Source organism: Cryptomeria japonica, chromosome 3 (assembly GCF_030272615.1).
Source record: "Cryptomeria japonica chromosome 3, Sugi_1.0, whole genome shotgun sequence".
NCBI classification, from domain to species: domain Eukaryota; kingdom Viridiplantae; phylum Streptophyta; class Pinopsida; order Cupressales; family Cupressaceae; genus Cryptomeria; species Cryptomeria japonica.
Window position 1 is genome coordinate 581,713,041 of NC_081407.1, and position 14,912 is coordinate 581,727,952.

A 14,912-nucleotide genomic window follows, 5' to 3' on the forward strand; every position below is an offset into this window, starting at 1 on the left:
ATGCTTGTCAAAAATCTTTTCTAGTGAAACTAGACCCTTGGGGATCTTGTTTCCTTTTAATTGCAGAAATTTTTCTCTTGTTTTTGCATCAACACTTTCAATTGCATCCTTTGAAGGGCAGTGACTACCTTCAAAGTATAGATCATAAAAACTATCAGAACTTTGTAAGAAATTTATTACATGATGATCATCATTGAACACCTGCCAATGATCAGAGTTGTTAGGAACGCTTGGCCGGAAAACTAATTCAACAACATAAGTTGATCCTGAAAAATATTTGTGAGGAATCAAAGATGTTGCTGATACTGCTAATGAGTCAGCCCTATCATTGAATTCACGAGAAACCATAGATATATCAAAAGCATCAAATGTTTCTATTAGATCCCATACAAGATTGCAGTAATGCCGCAGCCTTTCACTCCTTGTTTGATATATGTTTCTGATCTAATAGACTATTAACTCAACATCCCCTTGAGCATGCAAGTTCTTGATTCCCTTCTGCTGAGCAACATTCATTCCTAGAAGGAGAGACTCATACTCAGTGGTGTTGTTTGTGTTGTTGAACTGCAATTTGAAGGAGAAAGGGAAAAGATTACCCTTGGGAGAGATCAAAATGATACCGACTCCTGATTTGGTGGAAGAACAGCTGCCATCAAACTCCAGCGTCCAAACATCATCTAGACTACCAATGCTGACGGTATCAAAATTGAGAATTTCTTGTTGTGAAGTTGAAGCTCCTTCTGATTCAATAACACTACTTTCACAACTACTTTCACAATTAATTGGGAAATAATTGAGTGAAGTATCAACTTCACTCTCAAGAGTCATCTTTAGACCATCATCAGCATGCATGAAATAATTACCCATGCCTGATGATTCAAAAATAATCTGGGCCTGCTGATCATCAAATTTGACAACGGTATATTTTGATTCTTTTTCTGGAAGTAACCTTTGGACAACTCCTTTAATTGGGATATGAGCCTCAGTCATATCCATTTTTAACTCACCCCCAACATCTCTACAAAAATTCCTTCCCAACAATATCCCATAGGAAGCTGGTATGTCAGCTACTAGTACTGTCATCTTGATTTTCTTTTCTGGGAATGAAGCAAAGGCAAACTGTGCATCTTTGATTTGACCAATCAAAGGAACTTGTTTGTTATCCATAGAGAAACACCTTCCAAATGTTTTGGTCAAAGTTAAACCAAGGGAATTGGCAACTTTTGATGGCATAACATTATTAGATGCCTCAGAATCAATTACGCAGTTGCTAAGCTTGTAACCATTTATTAACAAAGAGATGTAAAATGGTTCTATCTTCTCAATAGGAGAAGGGGAAGATACTAAATTGTTTTGAAGCAAGTTTGATTTTGGAAGATTACTAGGGGTAATATCTTTTTCTTTAACAAATTTGACCAAACGGTCAAATTGATCGGGGTTAGATCTCAAAAATTCTACCTCTGACATTTGTATCTTGGTTTTTCTAGCATGATCTAGAATATCAAATGACTGAAAATAATTCATTAAAGATGAACTTGCGCTCTCATTTTGAGAACTTACAACATGAGGAACACTAGTCTTCGGTGCAGGTGTAGGAGAAATAACAGGTGCAGAAAAATTAACAGTAGTTGAAGGAGTACTTACACATTTATCTTTTGTGATGTCCTTCGAGATAGAAGTGTCCTTTGGGGGGTTTGGTATAGGAGTCCCGCACTTAGCAATAGAAATGGACAAACGTTGAGAATCCTGGATCTGAGCAGAATCATCATTTTTCACATTGGCAGGTGGTGGAGCCGCTTGTGTTTGTGAATGCGTGAATACTGCAAAGACATCTCCTTCACGTGCATTTGACGCATCATCTTCTTGGTACTGCAAAAACCTGATGTTAGAGTCGCTAGCTAAATCCGCATCACCTTCTTGATGCGAATTAGCATCTTCTTCACCAAAAGGAGGAAGATCATTTTGTTCAGCTTCATAGTATCCAGTAGTTGAACTTTGGGGAGGTGCTTCCAATGCAAGCCTCTCTGGAGCAAGAGGTAATTTATTCTGATTACGCATAGTGTAATTATAAGCATTGTTTGGGTAAGTCCTTCTTGGGATGTCTCAATAAGAAGTATTTCCTTGTGAGGAAATCTGATTCTTAAGCACCAGCAACTCATTTGCTAGCTTCTATATCATAGGATCAATGGAACTAGTTGAAGAAGGAGATGCATCTGCAGCTTGATTACTCCTAACCTTGTTAGGATCTCTCCTTATCTTTCCAGCAAGGATAAGATCATCTTCAACCGATATGGCCATTTGTTGAGATGCAGCCAAATTTGTAGGATTGTTCCTCCGCAAAAGGAAACTCACCTCTGGCAATTGGGAGTTGATGAAAAAACATTTCAAGTTTCCAGCAGTAGGTCTTGAAGTAACTGGAATACGATTATGCAACTTGTCAAATTTGGCTACAAACTCATGCATGGGTTCCTGAGGCTCTTTCTTCAACTGAGTTAATTGTGCTAATAATGCATGATCATCTTCAGCAGACTTGAATCTCACCTCAAACAACATTCTGAGAGATTCCCAAGAAGTGATACAAGCATTGGGTAGATGATAAAACCAATCAGCAGCAGCTCCATGCAAAGTTTCAATGAACAATCTTACTGAAACATCTTCGTGTTCAACACCAAGAACTCCACAAGCAATGTAGAAGGAAGCAATGTGTTTGTCTAGATGTTGAGCACCATCTCCAAAAAATTTGGGTAGATCTTTTTGCATACCTTTGCGTAATTCATGCAAAGGTGCGGTCAACTTCAGAGGACCAAAAGAAGTACCCCAGGGACTAGCAACAACCATCCTTAATGGATGATAAGGTGGTATTACAAAAAGATTTGCTAATGGAACATCTGAAACTTACAAACTTGATGCCTCACTTGGTATTGGAGATCATTGTGTAGATGGAGGACAAGTTCATGTCCATTGCAAAGGAGAAAACATCCGTGCAGGTGTCACAAAGGGAAAATTGAATTGCTGCAATACTTCAAAGGTAGGATCAATGATTCCTGCTAATCGTTGCCCATGAGTGTAATGTCGATCAGCCAGATTATGATTTGAAGAAAAACAACAATGTGGAAATTACAATAAAAACACACTACAACCCAAGTAACAAACTAGTTGCACGTCGTTCCCCAGTAGAGTCACCAAAAAACTATTGGGTGAATATTTTTTCACAAGTGTACTAATCACAAAACATAAAATTCACAAAACGCTATACTAAGAAATTAATCTCTCCTCTCATCAAGGGGAGGTTCCCTATGAAATTTATCCTCTAATTAACAAGAAATTAAATTGGTGGGTTAACGTTGGGCATATAACTCTCTTTTTTCAGAGTTTATGTATTCTCCCTTCACCTAGTTACAGTTTCTCTACCTCTTTATATATTCAAAGAAAAGAACTATTAATCTAATAAAATAAACTAAGAGTTACTTTTAAGCAGCACAAAGTCTCCTATATGGTAACACTAATTCACACTGATCGTTACAAATTAAACAAGTAGAAACTTAGCTTAAAGCTCAAAGTATTTAAGTGTAAATTTCTAATCAATTAAACTACTAATAACTGCAACAATACAAAGCTTACTACAAGTTACTTCGTTTATCAGTAGATTTCTCAAGCATTGTAAGAGCACAAAGTCTATTCGAAAGATTTGAGAGCTCTTTAACCATGTAGCAATATCTTAAGATCAAATATGTAAAGATAATATGTATTCAATCGACATAGGAACATTAAATAATATAAACAAATTTATTGATACAACACAAAGTTTGCAATCAACAAAACTATTTTCTTTATTTGTTTGATTGAATTCTCATCACAAAAGCTCAAAGTCTATATTGGGATAAAAATCCAGCAGAGTTTTGCTAAGCATGAAAAAGATAAAAATATTTACAAAAAGGTCCTCCTTATATAGGAAAAGAAGTTGAGAAAAAGGTGGGCACAGTTGACTTATTCAACTGCACAGTCCCATTTTACTACAACTACTACATAAAGAAAATGTGCAACTGCATAAAAATTTACAACATCTATTGGTTCAGCTGCATGAAAAAAGAGTGCCAAAAGGGGGAACTTCATTCTTGATTCTCTTCTTCATTGGATTTCTGAAAACCTTCGAACTTGGCGAGGAAGGTTTTGACCTCTGATTCATTTGGCATCAAGGTAGAATTTGTGATGATTTGAACGTGGGACATTACATCTTGGATCTTCACGTGCTTCTTCTTAACATCCTTTAGCATGGATGCGAGTACTTCAAAGCTTACTTGAATTTCTAACAATTTATCAAATGTATCAAGCAAGAAGTCTCGTCCCATGCACTGGTCCATCAAGGAAAGAAATTCTTGGGTGATGACTTCAGCAGTGACGAGATTTTGATCACCATCATACAAATAGCAAGGGAGATCACCTACTTTAGAAAAAATAAAGTCAACCTCGCCATCACCTTCTTTCTTTTCACGATCCAGCTCTGCAATCATCAATTTCATTGTCTCTTGTTTATGAGACAATAATGACAAGATATGAATATACTTCTCCCTTGTGGGAATTACCTTGTTCTCAACCAGGACATCTATCCTGAAATCCTCCATTTTGCTCCAAATGGTAGTGATTTTCACAACTTCCTCAATTTCCTAGGATAAAGAGGTTTTGAGTCTTTGCATCCAACTCTGGATCACTTCATAATCAGACAACAGTTCCATCCTTGAACTCAGAAGATGAGAGCCTTCTGACCTTAGCCGCGAGATCCATTCATCCATTACTTGGCCTTTAGCTCCTACCTGCTCAATCTTCTTGATAGCTTTAGTATCTATTGATGATCCTATAGGTTCAACCTCTTGAGGAGATTGTGTTACCTTTAAGAGGACATTGGTCAACTGCTCACACTTCTGCTTCAGGATATTTTTCTCATCCCTCTCTTGATCCAGTCTTCTTAACAAAGAATTAAGGGCTGTTTGGGAATCTAATTTCACACTTTCATGTGTCTCCACTCCGAGCTCCACAACTTGAATGGTATAATTTTCTGATCGTATGTTGCCTTTGTCTTTGTCTGATGATGGCACCATAACTTCAGCGTATTTTCTTTTGGAAGCCGGGTCTACTACCACCCGAGATACTATCTTTGGTTTCTTCATTCCCTTAGGCTTTAGAGGAACCAAAAGTTCAAAGTCAAATTCATCAGGAGATATTACCTATTTTTTCCTCTTAGGGGCCACTACTTCCATCCAAGGGGGTAGTTCTGGATTGGATGATGGAGTAGTAGCTCCCTGCTGACTTGGGGTCGAAGATTCTAGAGTAGGTTGACTAGAACTTCGAGTAGTTGCAAGTGTAACTGATGTTGCTGATATTGAAGCATCTAATGGAACATTTGTTGCTGGTACCTCTTCAATTATTGGTGGAAGATTTGAGGGTGCCGTTAGTTTAACTTCAACGTTTACCAATGAAGGGATGGTTGTGATAGTGGTAGTAATGGCTGGTAAATCTACCGAAACCTGTTCTGCAAGTGCATCTTGCAAAGTTTCATTAAAATCCATCATGGTAGACTCAAAAGTAGAAGAAGGGATATCATCTAAAGTAGAGAAGTTGGTTAGTCTACATAATTGACCAGCAGTCTTTGATTGTGGCATGCCCATACTTAGATCTCCATCTTCATGAACATCTTCATCTTCTTGATCAGAATCAGAGTCAGAATCAATAGAGTGAATGACTACTTGTGAAGTGGTTGTCATATCAACTTCAACTAAATGTGGCACTTCTTCTGCCTATACTTCCTCTTGTTGAGGAATTTCACCTTCTTTGACCTCCTTACCCTTTCCAGCTTCACTGAAAGGTGGCTGTTCTGGCTCCTTTGCCACTGCCTCCTATGATGCTGATGATGATTCATCTTGCTTTGACCCTTTAACTGTAAATTTGATTTTAGGCCCTTTACCTTTTGATTGTACCATAGGAGCTGAGGATAGTGCTTGTGAGTCTTCCCTGTTCTTGGTTCTTGTTTCAGCTATAGCTGGCTTGCTCAATGGACCATCACTGTTGTCATCATCTCCTGAACTAGTGGGAAACTGTTTCATCCTGAGATTCTTCTTTAGAAACCTAGCATTGGTGTTTGCTATGATGGGAGAGATCCTTTGAGTAATGAACTTGCTTTCCTTCTTTGACCATTGCACAAGTGGGAGCGGGGAATCAACAATCTTCTTCTCATAGTAAACAGGATCCACTATGTCATCCGTGTCTTCCATAGTCATTGGGATCTTAGCTAGATCCAGATTTTCAATTTGTTCTAGAGTAAGGTGGCTGAAGTCCATCCTTCTTATATCCTCCTCATTCTAACAGTCTGCCCAAACATCCTCAAACCTATAGACATGCGTGTATGTCCTTTTGAGTTTTCTCTTTATACCCCAAAATCGAAATCAGTTCAGGCCTTGAATCTCCTTATGGTATTCCATTGCATCTCCTCCATATTTTTGGCTTTGGGATTAGTTAGCACGGAATACCTGCCAATTAACTCTGGGAATTTCAGCCTAGTCTTGTGTGCTTGTGATTGTTTCTCATGCATAGTAATTAGTTGTCGACATAGGTCCTTAAGGACAATTTTATCCATAGGAAACCTTGGAAGAATGAAGGGCTCACCTAAGAAGCATCCAATTCGGATATAGGTAAATGTGGGGAATTGAAGGAAGACACACCCAAAGTGGGACACCCTGCTGTAAGGAGCCTCTCATATTCTTCTCTTATATAGGCCTTTATAAAAAATGTACTTCCAAACAACAAAGAAAGCATCATTAACCCTCCTATAATGATTACCTTGATTTTTGATAGTTAGTTGATCATAGTATTCCCAATCGGGCACTATTCTTCTATCACCCTTAGTTGACAAGCCTGGATATTGCCTCATAGAGGCAGCTGCGTAAACTATTTATGAGGTCATATAAACCTTCAGTGTTACCTTGACCTCTTTCAGTTGGGTGCAAAGCGCATCATTGATTTGTTTTCCCCAATCAATTCTTGCAGCTCCCTTTCTGATTATATTCATATAGTAAATCATCCAGCTTTGGAAATAATGAGAGTCTTTTAATCCTCACTCTGGATAACATGGTGACCATGTCATTATATTCTTCATTAAAATCACTCCTATGGAAAGACTTAGGCCATCGGGAGGTGAGGGAAGATCTAGCAGTTGAGAGATAAATAGTATTGATCACCTTTTTGCATTTATCCTCATGTTTCTCGTATTACTCTTGAGCACTCTCTTGAGAAATATCAGCCACTTCTTCAGCTGATGAGCCTTTGAAAATACCATTAAAGAATACACTATCTAGAGTCATTATGATATTCTGATCATCATCTTTTACTTGTCTTGTGCATGGATCAAAGTGATCAGCCACTGCTAGTACAAATTCAGTATCGTGAGCCCCAATTGGGAAAGATGCATACTTATGCAGCTTAGATTTGATTAAACTGGTCAGGCATGCAGGAGCCTTCTGAACCTGGTCAAGAAACTCTTGCATGTCAACATGCCCAATTTCGGTGTCCCTGATCTCCTTAATGTTAGAATCCACTGAACTCTGAAGGTACATATTCAAGTACCTATCGTACTTGTATTTCATCTTTTTTTGATGATTCCTTACTCGAAGAAGGTTGTCTTGAGGAAGACTCAGGCTTTTTGTGGGAAGTCTTTGACATTCATGCACAATGATTGCATTCAACACTAATGATTAGCCATTCATAATTATCAAAAATCAATTTTTTCTCAAACGGATCGAAAAACGGGACTCAAAATAGGCCAAGGAGTAAAAACTGCTAAAACAGGAGGTCAGAGAAAAAAGTCCGATCTGCTTCTAAAAACACATTGCACATTGGGGTTTAAAGTTCAATGTGCAATTCCAGGGAAAATGAACAGCACATCAGGGTTTAAAGTTTGATGTGCAAATTTGGAAAAACAAAATGCACATCGGACTTTAAAGTCTGATGTGTAGGTTTGGAAAAAATCAAAGGCACATCGAATTTTAAAGTTCGATATGCTTTTAACATGGGAAGGCCAACTGGGTGACATGTTGGGTTTTAAAACCCGACATGCCACCCTATACCTCTCCGTATATTAGATTTTAAAGTCCAATATGTGAAGGTTAATAGGTCGCATATCAGACTTTAAAGTCCGATATGCAGAGGAAACAAATCTTCAGCTGCACACTAGAGTTTAAAGTCTGGTATGTAGCTTAAGATAGGGGGCTTTGGAGGTCAATTGGGTTTTGAAGTCCGATTGTTCTCCAAAACAAAGGAGGCAATCGGACTTCAAAATCTGATTGACCTCCTAAGGGGAAATTCGAAAACAAACAAGAAAAACAAACAAAAAAGAAAAAAGAAAGCGAAAACACCCAATCAATAAAAACCTGAAAACAAGAATCCTACCTCTTCTGCTGTGGTGTTTGCAAAATACGGATATCGAATGATTCGATTGAGTAATGAAGAGTAAAAGCTGAATCATGATGGGAGAAAATGGAAGAGGAAAATGAACACAAATAAAAATAAAGCACAAAAAATTAACTTTAAAAGGCAATTTAAACAAACCCTAAAAAATAATTAATTCGCCTTTAATTACAACCCACAGTTGCATGTCGGGTTTTAAAGTCTAACATTCAAGCCAAGGACACTTGCACATTGGAATTTAAAGTCTGACATGTAACTGAGAACAAACTATATAGTTCAGACTTTAAAGTCCGAACTGCATACAAAGGCAGCATGTAGTTCGGGTTTCAAAACCCGATCTGCAGTCTAAAACAAACCGTAGTTCGGGTTTTAGAACCTGAATTGCAGTCAAAAACCACATGCAGTTCAGACTTTAAAGTCTGAACTGCATATAACAACAAAACACAAGTACACTTTGGACATTAAAGTCTGAAGTGTGCTTTTAACAAAGAACCCTGCAGTTCGGGCTTTAAAGTCTGAACTGCTATCCTAGAAAAACAAGGAAAACAATAAATATGAAAGACAAAGAGTGAAATGAACTAACCAACCAAATCTATTAAAGTCTCCTAGAGACCATAAGGTACGAAACGAACCAGTTTCATAGGGTTGCCTCACAATTTTGGCCATGCTGAAATCAAGGACAACAACATGCACCCTTCACACTTCATTTTTAGTGCTTAAAATCAACAACAGTTAAAATTGACATGCATGGATAATCTCACACTTTGTTGTTGGTGCTTAAAATGAACATGGGCTAAAATTGACATGCATGCATCTCACACTTGGTCTTTGGTGCTTAAAATCAACAAATGGTTAAAATTGACATGTATGCCTTCATACTTGGATTTGGTGTTTAAAATGGACATGCATATGTGTATCTAACAGCTAAATTTCGGCTATAAAATGAACGTGAATCAAGCTGCATTAAATTAAATCATTTTTCATTTTCTTAAGGTAAAGAACTTTTTATTGTGTCTGGGGTGGACCTACTATTGCACTAACTGACTTTCCACCTGCCTTCGGGGTCTTGGGAGAAATAAGGGAGGTGATAATGACATCCAAATTTTATTTTATTCTACATAGAGAGGGGTATCTTTGACTGGGGATTTCATCACCCCACAGAGGTACTTCGAATTGGGATGCGTTGGGGATATCATCTCTCCCAATGTACTCTCGAGTGGGTTTTTCAAGCCGCTATATAAATATACTAGTCAGGCGGCTAGAGTGTTGAGTGAATTCGATGTATGTGGGGGCCTTCCCTGCACCAATAAGCTCAACTAAAGCCTTAAGTGGCTTGCGCTGAGAATCCATTGTTGGATCAGGACCCCTCAAAACCTAATACTAAGAACCAATTTAGTTGCCAAAAATCCTACATTCAGAGTTTCCAGGAGTTTAGATCATACCCCATAGATACCCTTCATGTACCTTACACTATGATACAGGAATCCCTCGGCTATAAGATCCTCAGATCTTTGGGGTAAGAGAGATTGACATGCCCAAGAAGTGTGTGCCATGGAGTGGAGCTAGTGCTGCCAGACTCTCTATCTGTTCATTTTGTTTCGGTATTTCATAAGGGCCTCACTGAATGGTGTTCACTATCCAGCTTAAGATTGTATTCCATGCTTTTTGTGTATCAATGTGCTAGACCAGTATTGAGTCAGTCGCTTGGCTATTTCAAGCCCTATCCCACGTATCTCTGAATTTTTCAAGATTGTATGAAAATTGAGTTAGCCAGCTATACATACCTACCAGCAATTGTTCTTAGATTTGGAAAACTACAAAACATTGTCCTACACATGAAGTTATAGAAAACAAAGTCCATTTTGAAACCTATTCTCAAAAGTCCTTACATTCTTGTGACCCTAGGCAGTCTTTTGCATAGTCCTAATCACGTCCTCATTATCATCCTACATATTTTACATAGTCCCACTTACATCCTCATTATTGTCCTACGTCTTTTACATAGTCCCACTTACATCCTCATTATTGTCCTACATCTTTTGCATAGTCCCACTTACATCTTCATTATCATCCTACATCTTTTGCATAGTCCCAATCATGTCCTCATTATCATCCTAAGTCTTTTGCATTATCATCCATATTAGTTAAATAGTCCTACATTGTCATATACATCTTCATCTAGACCTCATATACATCTAAGTCCATTCTCAGTTATAGGTTCATAGCATGTGCCTTGATGGGTCTCCCAGGTGATGGTTTTCTCCCCTTCGAGCAACCTAATTTAGTTCCAAACGACGGTCAATGAGAAATCATTGATGGTCTAGCTAACTTATCTTGGGATTTAAGAAGAAGCGCACCTCAATATATAGGAGTCATACATGAGATAAACATTGAGTCTAAGATTTCCTGTATAATTGATAGAGAGATTGAGGCTGAACAACTTCGTCAACAAATGGAAAGACTTGCATTAGAGAAATATAGGAATTCTCAAAAGGTCTCACGTCATAATCCTTAATAGAGAGTCTAGTATAGCCTTGCATTTACGTCTACAGTCTAGGGTTAAGTCATTGTCTTGCATAGAACCACCCTAATATAAGCAATTTTAGATGCCCATCACAAGGTCGCAGAAAGTGAAAGGAATAATGGACCCGAACAACACACAGTCTGTAAACCCTACTTGGAATTTAGAAATGTCAATAGGTCAACACTCAGGTACACAGACAATGTCCACCATAAACGAATTACAACAACATTTGACAAAGAAAGAAATTGAGTCCGCTCAGCAAGACCCAAATGTCCTCATGATCCTAGATGCACTTATACATAGCGTTAGGGACAGGTATCTTTCATTGTTAATACAAAATGGGGCAAAAATACCTAAGGATTTTGATGTCACAAATATTTTACCACCAGGAAAAATTTTAGGTCAAGATAATAGTCAAACACCACCCTTGACACAAATACAAGCAACAACCTCTAGTTTTCCTCAAAATGTACCTATCCAAACAAATGTCAACACAAATGCAAACTTTCAAACAAGTGTGTCATCTTGGGCAATCAATGCTAGTATACCATCACAGAACATACCGGTAATATCAGGTATCTCAACACCTATTCAAACACAAGCAAAAAGTGCAACCCAACCTCCAGTTTCCTATTCTATGGGATCCACATATAGTCAACAAAATGCAAATCTAGGTATTGCCAATACAACAAGTACAACTCAACCAAACATGGGTTCGCATATCAGCTATTTCACAGTACCTAGTGGAATGCACAACACACAAGGTTATAATCTCGGTACCTTCCAACAACCTCCTAGTTATGCAACCATGAATCCTTTTGTGGGACATACACAAACACAAGGTATACCTTTGACACAAACAAATATTCTAACACAACAAATATAGAATTTATAACAACAAATGACAACCATGCAAACTGGTAATGATAAAAAGAGCTACACAATGCAGGACTTACATCCTTATCCATTTGATCACACATTATACATGCCGCCTTTCCCACAACATTTGGAAACACCTAAATTTGATAGATATCGAGGGAAGGGTGATCCTAGAGATCATATCTGAGAATTTTTTATGACATGTATAGAGGTTGCCTCAGAAGATACTTATCTAATGAGACTATTTCCTAAAAGTCTGGGAGGTCCGACTCTAGAGTGGTTTTCACATTTACCACCAACCATCAGATCATGGGGAGAATTAGCTGAACAATTTATTGCAAACTTCTAGCACAACATTGACACCCTGGTTACTTTGATGGATTTGTGTGCCGCTAAACAATATGAGAATGAAACATTTGCATCCTTCATACAATGATGGAGGGCTCTCTATAGGAGGTTCAAGATAGTTATCCCAGAAATAGAGCAAGTGGATATGTTCAGAGAAAATTTGATTCCTAAGTTTAAATATCCAATACAAATGCAATGTTTAACCACATTCAAACAATTCACAAAAAAGAATCTCAAATGTGAAAAGGGGCTAGTAGAACAAGGTCTTATTAAGTATGGCAATACCAACAACAATGCCAAATCTAAGTTTTGGTAGAAAAACAAAAACGTGACCAATGATGGTATTGTAGAGGCCAGAATAATAAATAGAACTCAACCCGATTTATCTTTGGGAATGAGTCAGTCAACAAATCCACATATAGGGAATAACACAACATCAACAAATGTAAATGCTACATAGAACATGAACACAAGATACCCCAGGGTAAATACTCTGAGAAGAAATTACAAACCTCTAGGAGAACCTATTGAGTCAATGCTCAAAAAGTTAATACAGACAAACATGGTCACTTTACCTGATGTATGAGTGTATGAACCAGGTCCTTTCAAACCCACATGGTGGAATGATAATGATTTCTACTATTATCATAGAACTAAAGGTCACAAAATGACAAGTTGCTACAAATTGAAAAAAATGGTCCAAGATATTATAGACCAAGGAGACATCACAATTGATACTGATAAAACCTCAGCAAACACAAATCATACGATTTTTAAGGATCCTTATGTTAAGCATGACAAAGGTAAAGCTACCACATCAGGTACCCAAGATAATATAGCTAACTACACAAATGTCTCATATGACTACACTATTCATGCCATTAACTCAGGAGCTATAACAAACAAGGATTCACAAGAAACACTTGATCAAGATAACCAATATCAAGACACTCACACAGAGGAAAACCAAATTTGCATGATATCAGAGGCACCGAAGTATGATGATGATAGAAATCTTTGACTCAGAGACTGGGGGCATGATCAACCATCTCACTTAGGTTGGTTTGAAGATGAAGTCATAGAACATATCATGGATGTCAAACATACCCATAAAGACTATGAAGAGGGATTTAACATAAATCTTGATAAAACAACCTATGATACAAATGATACAATCGCTATGATCACCATAACTCCCAGAGATAGATACTATGCAGTAGTAACTCACAGATCAAAGGTAACTTTACAAGGAATACCACAAAATCAACCACCAGCAATAGGAACTTACAATGTTATTAACAACCTTAAGAAAACTCTGCACATATATCATTATTCTAACTATTGCGAATTTCGGCCACTCATAAAGCTATACTGGACAAAGAACTTCAAGTTTCAATAGTGAGCAGAGATATAGATGAAAATGTCTTTCAATCTATGGTAGGAAATCTGACACAAGGCACATGTATTGCATTCAGAGAACAAGATATTCCTAGTGATAGACTGCTTCATAACGACCCACTACATTTGGAAGCTTATATTCATAAGAGAAGAATTAGAAGAGTACTCATAGATGGGGGAGCCAGTCTCAACATTTGTACTTTAAAACTGGTCAAAGCACTAGGGTATTCTGAACTTCACATTGATTCTTCCAAGAGGATAAATATCAAGGCTTACAATGATGAAGAACGCCCATCTAAAGGAACTGTAACATTACCTATACAAATAGGACCAATAATGATAGAGGTCCCTTTTCAAGTCTTGGACAGAGAGCTTGGATATAACATGTTATTGGGCCGCCCATGGATCCACACCATGCAAGCAGTACCATCCACATTCCATCAATGTGTCAAATTACCATACAATAGTATTGAAATCACCATAAAGGGTGATCCAAATCCATTCCAACATTGCAATTATCTAAAAGATAATGTCGATAATCAGTTACCTATCAATCAGGCCGCACCTCTCACTACACAGCTAGAAACATTAAAGATCACACAAACAAAAAAGGAAATGCCTACAACATCCTCCTTACAAATAAAAGATATGGGTTATGGAGAGTACTCTATTGTAAATTCTTTAAGTGGGAAACAGTTGTCTCTTTCTCCTAAGTCCTTTGGGAAACCTCACACTATAGTGCAAAAGAGAGACAAAGGAAAATAAATTGTCAGATACACAAACTCATGTTCTTTCATTAGATGGGGTGACTTACAAGAAGAACCCCTGAACGAAGATGTTAACCATTGGATATATAGAGAAGAAGATCATATGACAATAACTAGAATACACACAGATCAGTATGGAAATGGATTCAAAATACTCCAAAGACATGGATATGATGGTACCACAGGCCTTGGGTTACAGAAACAAGGATGACTGGAACTTGTTGTTCCCAATGATAATCCAGGGAATCAAGGATTAGGATACAAGCATGTACAACATATCATCGAAGAAAGACAACACACTCTTGATATACTAAATCAACCAAGAAAACCATCAAATTACATATCACAAAGAAATTTGTCCACACAGGCGCTTCCATCTTCCTCTCAAACAAGTAATTGAGTACCTAAATCACCTAGCGTAGAATCAGATGGAGATGACATGAGACAACTATTGCAAGAACCTACCACTGAGTTACAAAATGATATAGTTATTGACATAACAGTACAAGCTAATGTGGCAACAGATGCAGGTTTACCACCAC